Below are 13,715 nucleotides of genomic sequence, written 5' to 3' on the forward strand. Positions count from 1 at the left end.
ACTTCAGGACACGAACTAACGGCTGGGATTCTCCTTCAGGAGTTTCTGGTATAGAGCAGAATTTATGGTTCCCAGCCTCAGATCATCACATGACCACCACCGTGTTTGACTGTTCATTTAATGTTCTTTTTATGAAATGTTATGCTAGTTTTTTTTTCTCTAGTTAACAGGACTCAGATCTTCCAAAAAAATTAACATTTTGTGAGTCCAGAGAATATTTTCGCAAATGTTTTTGGAATCATTAAAATGTCTTTTGACAAATGTAAGCTGAGCCATTAGTTTCTTTTTGGTCAGCAGTGGTTTTCTCCTTGGAACTCTCCAAGAAGAAATTTTTGCACATCCTCTTTCTCATTGTTGAATTATGAACTCTGATCTTAACAGAGGCAAGTAAGGCCGTTTTTTAGATGTTCTGCATTCTTTTGTGGCAATTTGGATGAGCTGTCAGTGTATTCTTGGAGTAATTTTGGTAAGTCAGCCTGGGAAGGCTCACCACCATTCCCAGATTTATCCATTTGTGGATAAAGGCTCTAACTGTAGTTTGCTGGTGTGACCTCTGTAACCTTTTCCAGACTGATAAATGTCAGTGATTTTTTTCTTGATTTTCTTTCCATTGTGGAATGATGTGTTGCTTCTTAACATCTTTCAGCCTGCTTCACTTTGTCAGACAGGTACAGTTTATATTTAGCTGGGTTGCCTAATATTAAAATGTATTTTATAATCTGAAACATTTAAATGTGAAAGATAATTAAAAAAAAAAATCAGGAAGGTGAAAATACTTTTTCACTGCACCACATCTAATAATGGTAAAGCTTTCTTTGTCTGCCCTTCTGAGGAAGGAAAATACAACCACCCTAGTCAGCAAAACAATGATGCTTGTCAATCAATCTGTGTGTGTATTTGTGTGTGTGTGTGTGCTTGTGTGTGTGTATATCTGTGTCACTAACAGCAGACCATCATGTCATACATTGGAATCATGCTGATCATAGCATTATGCACACAAGGGGCCAGGTGGCAGATTTCTTTGTCATGGCAGACCCTAGACCAGAAAACTGACTTCCTTGACTACTCCAACACCTGCGACCACCAATAGTGCAGCCAACCCATCTGCAGCCATGTGCAGCCACCAGTTATTGAATATATTTTCACCACATGAAATTTGCAATTGTATATATATATATATATATATATATATATATATATATATATATATATATTAGGGGTGCAACAATACTTGGATTGATATTGAACCGTTTGGTACAGTACTTTCGGTTTGGTACGCATATGTATCGAACAATACAATTTTAAATTTATTTTATCAACTTTCCTTCTGACGATGCTGTCTGTGTTGAGCGCTCAGTGGATCTGCGCTCGACAGTGCAGCCTAGGCGGAGTAGTTGAACGCAGATCCACTGAGCGCAGGGCAAGCTAGCAAGACAGAAGTTAAACTCTCCTTGCAACATGGCAAATTGAACCTCCCCCACCCTCATTCAGATCTGGTGTTTGGAACTATTTTGGTTTTCATGTGACGTATGACCCTGAAGGTAAGCGCGTCATGGACAAAAGTAAAACAGTATGTTGGATGTGCCACGCAATGCTCAGTTACATTGGTGGGAACTAGTGCATTAGCGCAGTTAGCTCGTTAACGTGTTGACGCCGTCCAGCCCCACGCACGGGGCGATCCGCAGTAGGTCGTTAACGGAGATTTGCCGTGTTGTGGCTTTAACGTCATTTCAACGAGATTAACGCTGACAGCACTAGTGGGAACACAATAAATATGACTGCATATTTACTCCGACATCATCCTAGTGCAAAGACAAGTGGAAGCAGACAAAATCAACAAGCACGCATGCTACAAACTTTACCCAAGTCATTTAGACAGCCGTTAGCACATGATTCTCCTTATGGGGACCTGATATGTTTAATATGCTGCTGAGAATATAGCCCAGAAGAAGCAGCAACATTAAATTTAAAAACTGTACTTTTGAGTTAAAATATATATTTATAATTTTAATAAATGACAAATTAAAAAGGCATGAACATTTTTTTTGTATCGAAAAAATATTGAACCGTGACACCAAAGTATCGGACCGAACCGTGAATTTTGTTTATCGTTGCACCTTATATATATATATATATATATATATATATATATATATATATATATATATATATATATATATATGATTTTATGTACAAGACTATCTGATGGCATTGGTCTTACTGACAAGTACTCTGGAGAGTTTGAACAATGTTCAAATAGTCTTAAGAGTAATGGGAGTAATGTCAGTACATCTGTTTAGACATGTATAAGCTCTGATGTAGTTTTCAAGAAATAATTCCTCTGTCTGGGGTTTCGCTTTCTTCCATTCTCTCTGTTTAGAAATCACCTGAGCAATAGTTACCAGAAACTGCCCTTTTCCATTTTCTTCCACCATTTTCCATTTGTTTCTACTTGTGATGCGCATGGGTATTATAAAGTCATGATCCTCTTTCAATATTCACCTACATAATAGAACTAGTACACTGAGTGTAGCTGTGTTAAGGGGCAGAGAATGTGTTGTAGGAAGTGATTATGTTCTTGAAGACAATGCAGCCTATGCAGGCACTTACAATTATTTATTCATTATGCATCCACTAAAACACAAATGCACTTTATTGTCTCATTCTGCATCTTATTTTACCCATAAACCAGAAAATGGGCTGGGTTTCTAATGAAAGAGCCATGTTAATATCAAGGCAGATAAGGGCTGGCATGTGCAGACGGGAGCACAACGTGGAAACCCAATCACAAGTTCTTTCAATCACTCAAAACCAGAACAAGAGAAGTGGATGCATTTGAATATTTTCCTCTACCTGGACATATTAAAACTATACAATTTTAATACCTATTTAACATGCAGCAGCTTTCCGAGCCTCTCGTTTTTGCAGTTCTGCACAGAAAACAGGCAGGTAATGCAGGAGTAACTGTGGCAGTTTTGGGCATGACATGGTTTTTCAACCAGGCACTTCTGCAGTATTCCATGGCTTTAATCGCTGCATTAAGATCTTACTCACCAAATGGACTGTTCTCTCCAAGCAGGTCAATCTTGGCTTTTTTCTGTTGCCTTAGTTATGGTCCAAAAATTGGGCCACATAAAGTGTACTTTGCTCTTTATGATTCAGGATTGTATTCCCTTTTTCTGAAATGTTTTTGACATATAAGCAAGCTGCTGTTTTAATCTTGGCAAACAAACAAAACAGCAAAGATAATTCACATATGATATTTTCTTATAGCTTTGACAAAGTTAAATCAATATCAGGTGACTTTAGATTTGTTTATATACTAAAAAAAACAATACTCTCGACTGATAGCTTCCTCCGTTTGACATATAGAGTGCTGTAGTTCAATTTTTGAATATTGTAATATTTAAGTTTCTAAGAAGCCATGTAGTCAAAATCTGTGTTTACACCGTATCACCAAACAAGAAAATTCTGGTCTTATAGGTTAAACACCTAATTTTATTTAAGGAGAATCCCTTGATCTGGGGTCTAGAAAAGTATAGCATAGTTGTGTCTACATAGATTTACAGATCATGTCTATACAGTTGATTCACTGGGCATTAGGTATCAACTAACACATCCTTTACAGTCCATCAGTCGAATTAATGCCAATAAATGAAGCCTAAACTTCGCTTTGCTTCCTGTGTGTCCACACATTTAGGCTTGGAGGGGGTAGGGTAAACCTGTGCTTCATATAACTTAATTAACCCCCTGAAACACCCTATTGTTTGTTCCTCCAGTGTTAGGGTCACTTTGAAAAACAAAGTAAAGGAGAAAATGAGTGGCGATATGAATATTATGATGGAGTATAGAGAAGAGGGAAGTCATTCCACCCATCCACGTTGCTTTATTTTCCACTCCGCCGATCACATTTGAATATTTTGAAAGGAGTGCCTATGTTTGCCTTATCATGCATTATTCTGAGGCATTACCTGGGCCTTAACACCGCAATAAAGAAGGCTAGGAAGTCTCTCTCCCTTTTTCACAGAGATGCACAACAATAATAATATTCATACACTAGCCGCCTCTAGAAGAGGGATATTTTGTTTAACTTTATAGTCCTTTTAAATATGTGCATGTTAGTAGCGGATATTTACCCACTATAAATGATATCGAGGTTGTATTTAATTATGTTGATACAAGAGCAACTTTTTGGAGATGAGTGATGTCCCTTCGACTGGGACATGGAATGCCAAACTGTTTGCTACAATTTCTATACTGAGTGATAATCATAAAAAGTGAGGAATTAAAACATAGAGCAATTTAAACTATGTGCAAGCTGCACTGTGGTGTTTGAGTGATTAACAGTTTAAAACGAGACTGATTAACAGAATTTGAAATCAAGTTTTCAAATTCAAAGCATGTTTTGCTATAAAAGCAGATGTATTCTAAAAAAAAGGAGGAGCAAATGTAAATAAACTGACCCCTAAATTTTTCAGTGTTACTATAGAAGCAAAAGACAACCTGTAGACAAAGTTCTTCAAATCTCCTTAGGAGCAGTTTTTACTTTAACAATGGCAACCTACAATTATGGTTACAATGCTTTATTCAGTAAAAGCAGTCGAGCATATCTCTGTTGAATTAATTAATTCACCCACGTCTACCTGTACAGAGACACAGACCACCTTCTTGTCTGACACTGCTGGACCTATCTCCACAATACTGCTCAATTCCATAGTCATTTAAACACATACACATTCACAGCAAGTTAGAAAAGGCAGACCATTATTTCTTATCTTTAACTTGCTTCATTAGGATATACAATGCTCTCAACATATGTTTTTTGCCAAAATGATAAAAGAGAACATTTTGCATTCAGTCCTGCCAAGCAACGAGACAACTTAACTTTGGTATTGCATTGTTTTATTCTATAGATAGACAGCCACTTAAAAAGAGGTGCACAGGGAATCTTTGTCCTGCCAGTCAAAGGATTTGTAGAGTAGCAATGTGGAAATCTGGATATTTGCATGTTCATGTGGCACAGCTTCGCTATTGCTTCCTCTGTTCTTTTTGCCCCAGTGCCCACAGACAAATAATACGTGTTGCCCTTTGGCCTGTGTCGCAAATTTATTTGAGCTGATCCCCCCCTCAAAAAAGTCACTTTTTGTATGGAGATAGCTGAGGAAAATAAGAAAGTGTTCTTGCTGGGTGATAGTGTGTGTGTGGGTGAAGGCGGCGGCGGCGGGGGGTGGGTGGGGTGTACTTTTACTTTTCCTGAACAAAAAAAAGAATTATTGTGTGACATTAGTCTTTGAACAAGTCTAGTGCTCTGAAACCATGAATAGAAATACATTCCCTGCTTTCACCCTGACCCTGAGCCCTATAGCCTATGGCCATTGCTGTCACACACCCACAAAGGGTCAGCTCTCAAAACTCCCCAAATAAAACCTTTTCTACCTTTTGGAGAGATGTGGTGGTGGGGTTGGGGCACAGCAGAACAGCAAAAACCAAAGAAACGCAGAAAGAATCATTCTTTTATCTGATGAGCTGTTGTTTGTCTCTTCGATGTCACCTGAAGCCATGATGCTTTTTTGTCTAGCTTCTGGACCTGTTTTACTACCTCCTCTCCATCTCTCTCCCTCGATATTTCTCACTCTTGCTCCATCTATTTCCCTCATTCACTCCATCACTCTTCCTCTGCTTTTTTTCTGCCTCTCTCTCTTTTTCTCTCTCTCTCTCTCTCTCTTTGCCCACTTTTCCTTCTGAAGGCTAAGGATTCCTGCTGCCCCTCTGAGAGAAGTGTGTGAAAATGCACAATGCAGGTCCCCCAGCGTGCCCACCCCAGCACAGAGTGTGAGAAGAGGGCCGTGCATTTGATGCCTGACTGACCAAATCTTCTGCCAGATAGCTAGGCCTTTCTATTCCCAGAGCGCACCGAAAGCGTGGCCAGAAGTGGTGCGGAAGGAGAGGGGAAGGCACAGTAATTGTATCAAAGTCTGTAGAGATTGCCCCACCATCACCCAGACCCCACCACTCCTATGCACACACACAAACAGACACACACACACACATACTCCTAAACCGCTCCTGAATCGCTTCTCAGTTAAAAGGAAAAGGGTCCCTGGGTAGCAAGAAGCAACTTCTCTCTAGAATAACCAAAAAACAGTGTGCACTCATATATGAATAACGTTCAATTTATCACATGAGAGCCCATTTATTGAATACAACACCTTGCTCTGTCCCCAATTCCATCTATTTTTCAACACTCCAAAGAAAAAAAGAAAGAAATAAGAGCCGAGTTTAATTCCCAAAGTTACTTTTGGATTGTGTTGTGCGCAGGAAATCTATACAGTAAACACAGATTTTTTTTGGCGTAAAATTGTCATGACAACCACAGCCTTTACATATCTGAGGTTTAGAGGAGGAATCTTATACATTTTGCATTTGATCATGTGTACCCCATGCTTCTTATTCTCTTTATTCCCCTTTGTAAACACAACAACCCAGTGGTTAAATGAACATTGTAGGTAAACTTAGGGGCAGGACAGGATATGCTACTGCTTCTTCCTGCTTTCGAACACCTTTTGTTTTTACTTTACTGATCATTTTCTTGGATTTTTTTTTATGTTTTCCATTTTCTGTGTTTGTTTTGTTAAACTTTTAATCATTCAAAATGAAAAAGAAAGAAAGAAAGAAAGAAAAATAAAAATAAAAACCCAATCGTAAACAGTTGTAAAAAACACACAATAACAACACTGGACACAACAATAGGCCCAAGCCAGTGACACACTCATTTTTTTAACAGGCAGGTATTGTAATGCTAAATATTTCATCAGTTGACTGACAGAGAAGTTCGGAGGCCCCAGGAGAAAATACCAACAACTACAAGAGACTGTCAAAGCTGTTCTATGAGGAAAACGTCACTGGATTATACAAAATACCACATTGCATTTCGTTGTACTGTGTTCACTATGAATGCATGTACAGGAAAAAGTCACTCTATAAGGAAATTAAAAAGGTACAAAAGCCACCTGAATGATCTTTAGGAATACAGTCCCAGAATGCTCAATGATCCATGCCAGCATGTATAAACAAGTAAAAAACACGTAAAACAAGTGTAAATTAGAAAAAGCATAAAACATTTGCATTTTAACAACTGCTACCATTTCACTGAACATAGACCTAAAAGCATTGAAGCTCCTCATGTGTTTGTAGCTCACATGTTTTCAAGTAGGGTGTGATGCTTTTGTCATAAACAAAAAAGTTGCTACAAAAATCACAAAGATGACATACACGTGTATATTAAACTAAGCAGAGCATGCAAACGTCTTGATAAATTGACAGGATAAATGAAAATGTAACAGCACTTCACTCCAGCTCAAGTAGGCTGGCTGACAGACAAGCCTCTAACTTGTGTTCTCAAAGTCAGCCCCAACCGCAATGCTTACTCTTGGCTTAAAAGATAACAGTTTTTAAAATCCCATCATTGTGTTCAAATACGAAATCTCTGAGAGCCACAGGAAGCTTCCACTGTGTAGCCAACAATATGCTCTTTCTGTATAATGGTGCAAACCAATGTGCATATCCATTCCTATCCAGTGAATAGAGAGTCATACCATTTAAATTAGCTGGAGGATACTCATTTCTTGTGGACGAAGATGTTTCAGAGGGTAACTGAGCAGTATTTTCTGTGAACTCCCCATCCATTTCAAAGGGCCATGCACAGCACTGCACATTTTCTGCATCCCTTCCAATTCATTACCCCCTCGCCCACATGTATTATTCTGCCTGCTACTCATTCCCTCTTGTCTCTGGGGGCAAATTTATTGGTTGAAGCATTTTGACTCCATTTACCTTTTAAAAGCTACCGTTTAAAGCTCGATATTTTCACTCTGAACTTTATTCCTCGATAGCAAGGGATCTATAAGTGGCTTCCTTCTGCTTTGATGAGCAGTGTTTTTTTTTGTTTTTTGTGAGGTTCAGGCACCTTATTTAATAAAGAAAAAAAACTTTTTTTAATCAATGGATTAACCAAGTGTTTTTTATTGATTGGATTTTTTAAATGTTTATTAGATATCCTGCATTTTTGAATTACAGTTGAAGTCCATCAGACAACCGTGTGCAGGCTTAAATAATCGAGTAATGTTATAGAAAGCGACATGTCTATCTCTATATCTCGCTTTCTCAAAATAGTCAGAGAGATGGCCAACACTATGCATATTTAAAATGGATTTAAGCAGTGTCCTGGGAGTTCTTTAAGAGCCCATCATATTTATGAGGACGACATATTATCGGCATCAGGAGAATGTCACATAAACTTAGAGAGAAGATGACTCAAATTATTGCTGGCATTGGAGAAAGCACTATAGTGGTGCCCATTCTGCTCAACAGGATGATAGCAATGTCTAAGCACAGACTTTTAAAAGAGAAGGGCCGCAATATTCTAACACCCATCACTTACAACATAGGTTCAGAGTTCAGAGCACCCTTTTTGTTTACTAACTCAATTTAAATTTAGACATTAACATTTCTGTGCAATGCAGAACATTAGTAAGGCTTTACATCAAAGTATCCCCATGACATATTACCTATTAAATATGATATTGCATATCACCATTTCAAGTTTGTTTATTAAGGTCTGTGCTGTAAAAATAAAATAAAACTATCAGCTACTTAGTCTAAAATGAATTAGACCTTGAAGTCCCTTTTCACAGTTTGCCATTAGTTTGCCAGAGTTTTCAGAGCTTTCCATTAGGTCATAGTACCTGGTAGCAGCTACTAAAACAGAACCTGCTTGGCCTGAGTTCCAAGCGATCCGAGCAAGTACTGAAACGTGACATCGTCAGACTGCATGCCACCAATTGGCTGGTCAGTGACGTCACTTAATGAGTCAAGAAAATCACGAAAATCAAAACCACCATTTTTGAAACCCCACAACAAGGGAAAAGGCTACAAAAAACAACGCTGGTGTCCTCACGTCTGACGAAAGCCGCAGACCAAGCAGCAGGTATATCGTGGCCTCGGCGTTTCATAAACCATGATCTACATGTTAAAGGGGCCGTGTCAAAAATATCTGGAACAACTGATGTGGGCCCTTTTCTCTTCTTTGTGTTATTGCTGGCATTTAACACATTTCATAGCTATGATGGAAAAAATAATATACAAGGTTCTTGAGTGCTACAAGTGCAACAAAAAATGTAAACTTTGGACCGATGCTATTATTGGTACTTCACATGCTGCTTTTCTGTTTTTGATGTAGTGGAATGACTTTTATAGAGAACAAGTCTTCCTTCACTATTTAACACCTTTCTTTCATAAATGCTGACAGCCTCATGTATCTTGCTGCACTCTTCATGGATGTCTTCACCTTTCTACTCTGACAATGATAAGTGGTAAAATATATTTCATAACCTTTCTTTAATTAAAAGTAGCAATACCACTATAAAAATACCTCACCACACACAAACTGTGTAAACTTTTCACATTTTACTTAAAATTTCAAAAATCAAAGCTTTTATTTTGCCAAAAAATACCCCCTAAGGATTATTTGGATCAGTGTAAATACTGCAGATGTTAAATCTGAGTCCCGTTTGAATAGTTTATATTGTGTAAAATTTACAGTAACGCATTATGTTCTGTAGTGGGTAGTGTTGCTGTACTATCTCTAGAAAAAGAGCTTTTAATGAACATAAAAAATATTAAAGTTAATTGTTAACGTTTAAACTTAACAGAATTGGTCAAGCATGTTATTCGTCATACATGTATGTTAATCAGCTTTCCTTGCTGACATGCAAAAGGAGTCTTAAAAAATCTCTCCGTCAGAAGCCTGCTGGCCTCACAGATTGCCCAGGTCCAAGCTTTGTTAATGAAGAATGAACACACCCATAAAAACAAAAGTAATGATAGATTCTGCTGGATCGAAGTAAAACAGAAGTCTGTATGCAGAGACAAAACCACCTGCAACGTTAAGATTGCAATAATTTTTTGGATGAATCCAAAAGAGCAATCTAAGATCCTTCAAAGGACAGACCACTGTTTAAGATGTAAAAGGAGAGGTCACTTTCACTTTGCTAAAATCTATTTTTAGATTTCACAGTGCAAGCACTGCCTGCCATGTTTGCCCTGACTGAATGCCATGACTTTGATGCTTTTACACTTCTTTCTCTTCTTGTTTGAATTTGCTTTCTGTGGTTGCTATTTCTGGTCAAACCCTAGAAAACCAATTAATGGGGTGGTCATTTTTGAGTTTTTCTGCTCAGGGAGAGAAGTGTCCCAACAGAGAGGTGTTATGCATTGTTAGTTAAAGTGCATAGTTCATTGTTTAGCCAATTCAGAAGTTTAACTCTCCCAAGACATGTCCATGAGTAAGATTACAAGTTTTCACACACTCATATACATTTACTCTCATACACAAAAGCACACACAGCAGGAGAAAGCCGAGACTACAGCAGTGCATTGGCAGGACAGAGACATAAATCTTGGTGCCCCGAGGACAGGTGTTGGAACCAAGGAGGGAGAAGTTTAAAGGCCCCCACACAGCAGCTTTGATTCATTGTAATTGTCACAGTACAGTGGAGAACAGCACAGTTACCTCTCTACAGAGACCACCCCTGTTCAAACATCCTAGAAAGTTTATCTTTTGTTCCCATTGTTCAATGGGATGAAGTTGAAATGAAATGAATCTGTTCTGATGTTAAAGAAATGCATTAGTGGAACTAAGGTGAGAGAAACATATTTTGTCATTATTTTAGTGGTGAAAGTATTTTGAATTCATTTTACTGAGTCTTTCCTATAATAATAAGTATCTTTAGCAAAGTCTGCTAGTAAGACTGTTTTGCATCCAAAGGGCTGTTGCAGTCATTAAGAAATAAACTGAATTCCTACAGTAAGACAAAAGCGTCAGTTGCTGAAGCTGTCATATGTCTAGTGACAAACAACATTTTTGTGTACCTTTTCTAAAAAAAATTGCAAAATAAACCAAAGAGGGAATAAGCCTACAGGAAAAGAAAAGTAATAATAAAGTAATAATATACATGAATTCATAAACTAGCTTCATTATTCATGTTTGGTCCTTGTGATGAGTTATATCCTGGAGATCTATAACGTGATTGACATGCAGGAACGTTGGTGAACAACGCTGAATTTGTCCAAGCAGGCCCCGATTGCATCAGTCACACCTGGTGACTGCCTTGGGCTTACCAGCCTGTAATTTCATGGCTCAAAAGTACAATGTCTCATTCTGTCAACATTCACTCCTGATGGAGGCTTGCACCTTTCCTGTGGAATCTAGTATGCCCTCCTGCTATTTTGGATTCAAGGAGAATGTTGCACGATTTATTTACAGGAACTTTAATTTTGCTTAAGTTTTATCTATTATGACAGGGACAGAAAGAGACTTTAAAGTGTTCTACATTATTTTGGATACTTAAATTATTAAGATTTAATCCAGCCTCTTTTTTCACTCTCGTTCTCTCCCCCTATCTCTCCCTCTGTGTGTGTTGATTGTATAATATATTACTGTATTTACTTTCCACAAATGAAAATACAACCCCAAGGACTCTACAAGAACACACTGCTTCATGCATCATAAACAATATACATTTATCACCACTTTTTTTCTCCTTGCATAGCAATTAAGCTTCACCGACTGTCCCATCCTACTATCGGTATCTAAGAAAGAATTAATTATAAGATATGCCTCTCTTTTTTCAATCATTGTGTTAATGGTTTTCAGATAATCAATATGCATATAGTTGTACATTTAAATTAGGATCAATATGCTTTGCATAAGTAATACTTTATGCTAACAAGACATGTCATTAGGTAATTTAGGAACGGTGTTTAAGGATCTTGACGAGTTTAGTATAAGGACCTGAGGAATTCACGTGATTCAGATAAGGGTAGGTAACAACTCATTCCCCTAGAAAGAGTGAGTTATTGCACTCTTACGATGAGACTGAATCACATATGCTGAAAATAAACTAACTTACTCTTTTGCTGTAAACATCATTATTTGTTAAATTTTTCATCAACCAATGCATTTGCTCCTATGGGGTTTTAATTAGTTACTCATGGAAAAACAACCGTTTAATTGCTTTCAAAACATGAAAACGTTCAAATTTGTCTGAATGTCATGTTGGACTTTACAATTCACAAGTGGCAAAGAGCCAGGGGCGACAGTGGCAGGAGTTCAAAGGTTAGGCAAAGTGCGGTGCTTTATTACTGGTGAAAAAGTAATTTTCTATCAGTCGATTTCAAATGATCATAGACCCCAGAGGGCAGCGATGCTTTATTATCGTCTCCTTCAAACCAATTTAAGAACACAAGTAAAAAGAAAAGACAAAAAAATAAAAGGAAACTACATAATCAGCATTTAACTGAGTTTATGGATTCCTCTCATTTAATTGCTTTGATGATGGATCAAATATTTAAATTAGAAACAAAAATAATAAATAAACAAGTAAAACTATATTGTCTAAATCCTTTTTGACAGAAATATACCTTATATAATGACTCATTCATGCACTTTTTTTTTGATATAGTTCTCTGCAAACTTCCCTGCTGAAAAAAAAGCCCCAAATAATTAAAAACAAACAAAAAACAGGTAGGTGTGTGCATAGTAATGCAAAACCATGTGTGAGCATTCAAGAATATGTGTGTCCTTCTGTGTTTCTCTGCTTTGACAATGGAGCCCTCTTTAGATTTGCCGCTGATGGCGTGTCACGCTGAAATAGATCCCCCTCAGCACTGACACCAGAAGTCAGACTGCTTGATGGTTCCCAACTTGGGTTGCCTCTTCTTGATTGACGGTTGGTAGATTGCTTGCCGACCAAACACGAGTGTGAGGAAGACACAGGCTAGTCAATACCCCCTCACACACACTTGCCCCCCTCCATCCAATCTGTTTTAATGCATGCGCTTGCATTGAGAACAAACACCACCAAACACACAAACACACTCATTGCCCTTATCAAAGTTAACTTTCTGTCTTCTTGATTTAAGTTGCACTTAGCTTAATGAAGATCATTTATTTTAAAGTGCTAAATATGTACAACTGTTAGTGTGCGGAAACAAACTGTTGGGCAAAAAATATAAAGACAGTCACACATAAGAATATAAGAAAAAAAAAGAAGAAAATGAGAAATATTATGAAAAAGTGGTAATTATGTAAAATTACACTATACTCAAGTTATAAATTTTTCTTCATTTCAAAAAGGAGGTTGCTTTTTAGTAAATCACATATGCTTAGGCACCAGACACTTCCAAAGTGGAACTGTGTCTAGATGTGCACACACATACACACACAGACTGGTGAACTGAGGCCATCATCAAATCACGCTGAGCATTGTTACATTTGAACAGGAGAGTCAGTGGGCCAGAAAGACCCCGTGTAAGTCTGAGAGAGGGTAAGAGAGGGAGCGGTGGTCTGTGTTTGTGTGTATGTGTGGTGGTTGTACGGTGGAGCAGTAGGGTGGGGCAGATGATGGAGGGAAAGCGTGAAGTATGAGGCAAGAGAAAGGCCAGATGGGGAGAAAAGTAAAAGAAAGAAATGGCCACTAGACGCTGAAGAGGGAAAAGTGAGAAAGGAAGAAAGCGTGGTAAAAAACTTATGGAAAGACAAGAAGGCTACAAAGAAACAGAGCAGGGAGGAAAAGACGAGTTCTGAGGAGAGGACAGAAGAAAAAAAAAAGGAAGACTGGGAAAATAAGTGGGAGATGGAAGTGAAAAAAAGAGGA

The sequence above is a fragment of the Neolamprologus multifasciatus genome, chromosome 11 (assembly GCF_963576455.1).
Source record: "Neolamprologus multifasciatus chromosome 11, fNeoMul1.2, whole genome shotgun sequence".
NCBI lineage: Eukaryota > Metazoa > Chordata > Actinopteri > Cichliformes > Cichlidae > Neolamprologus > Neolamprologus multifasciatus.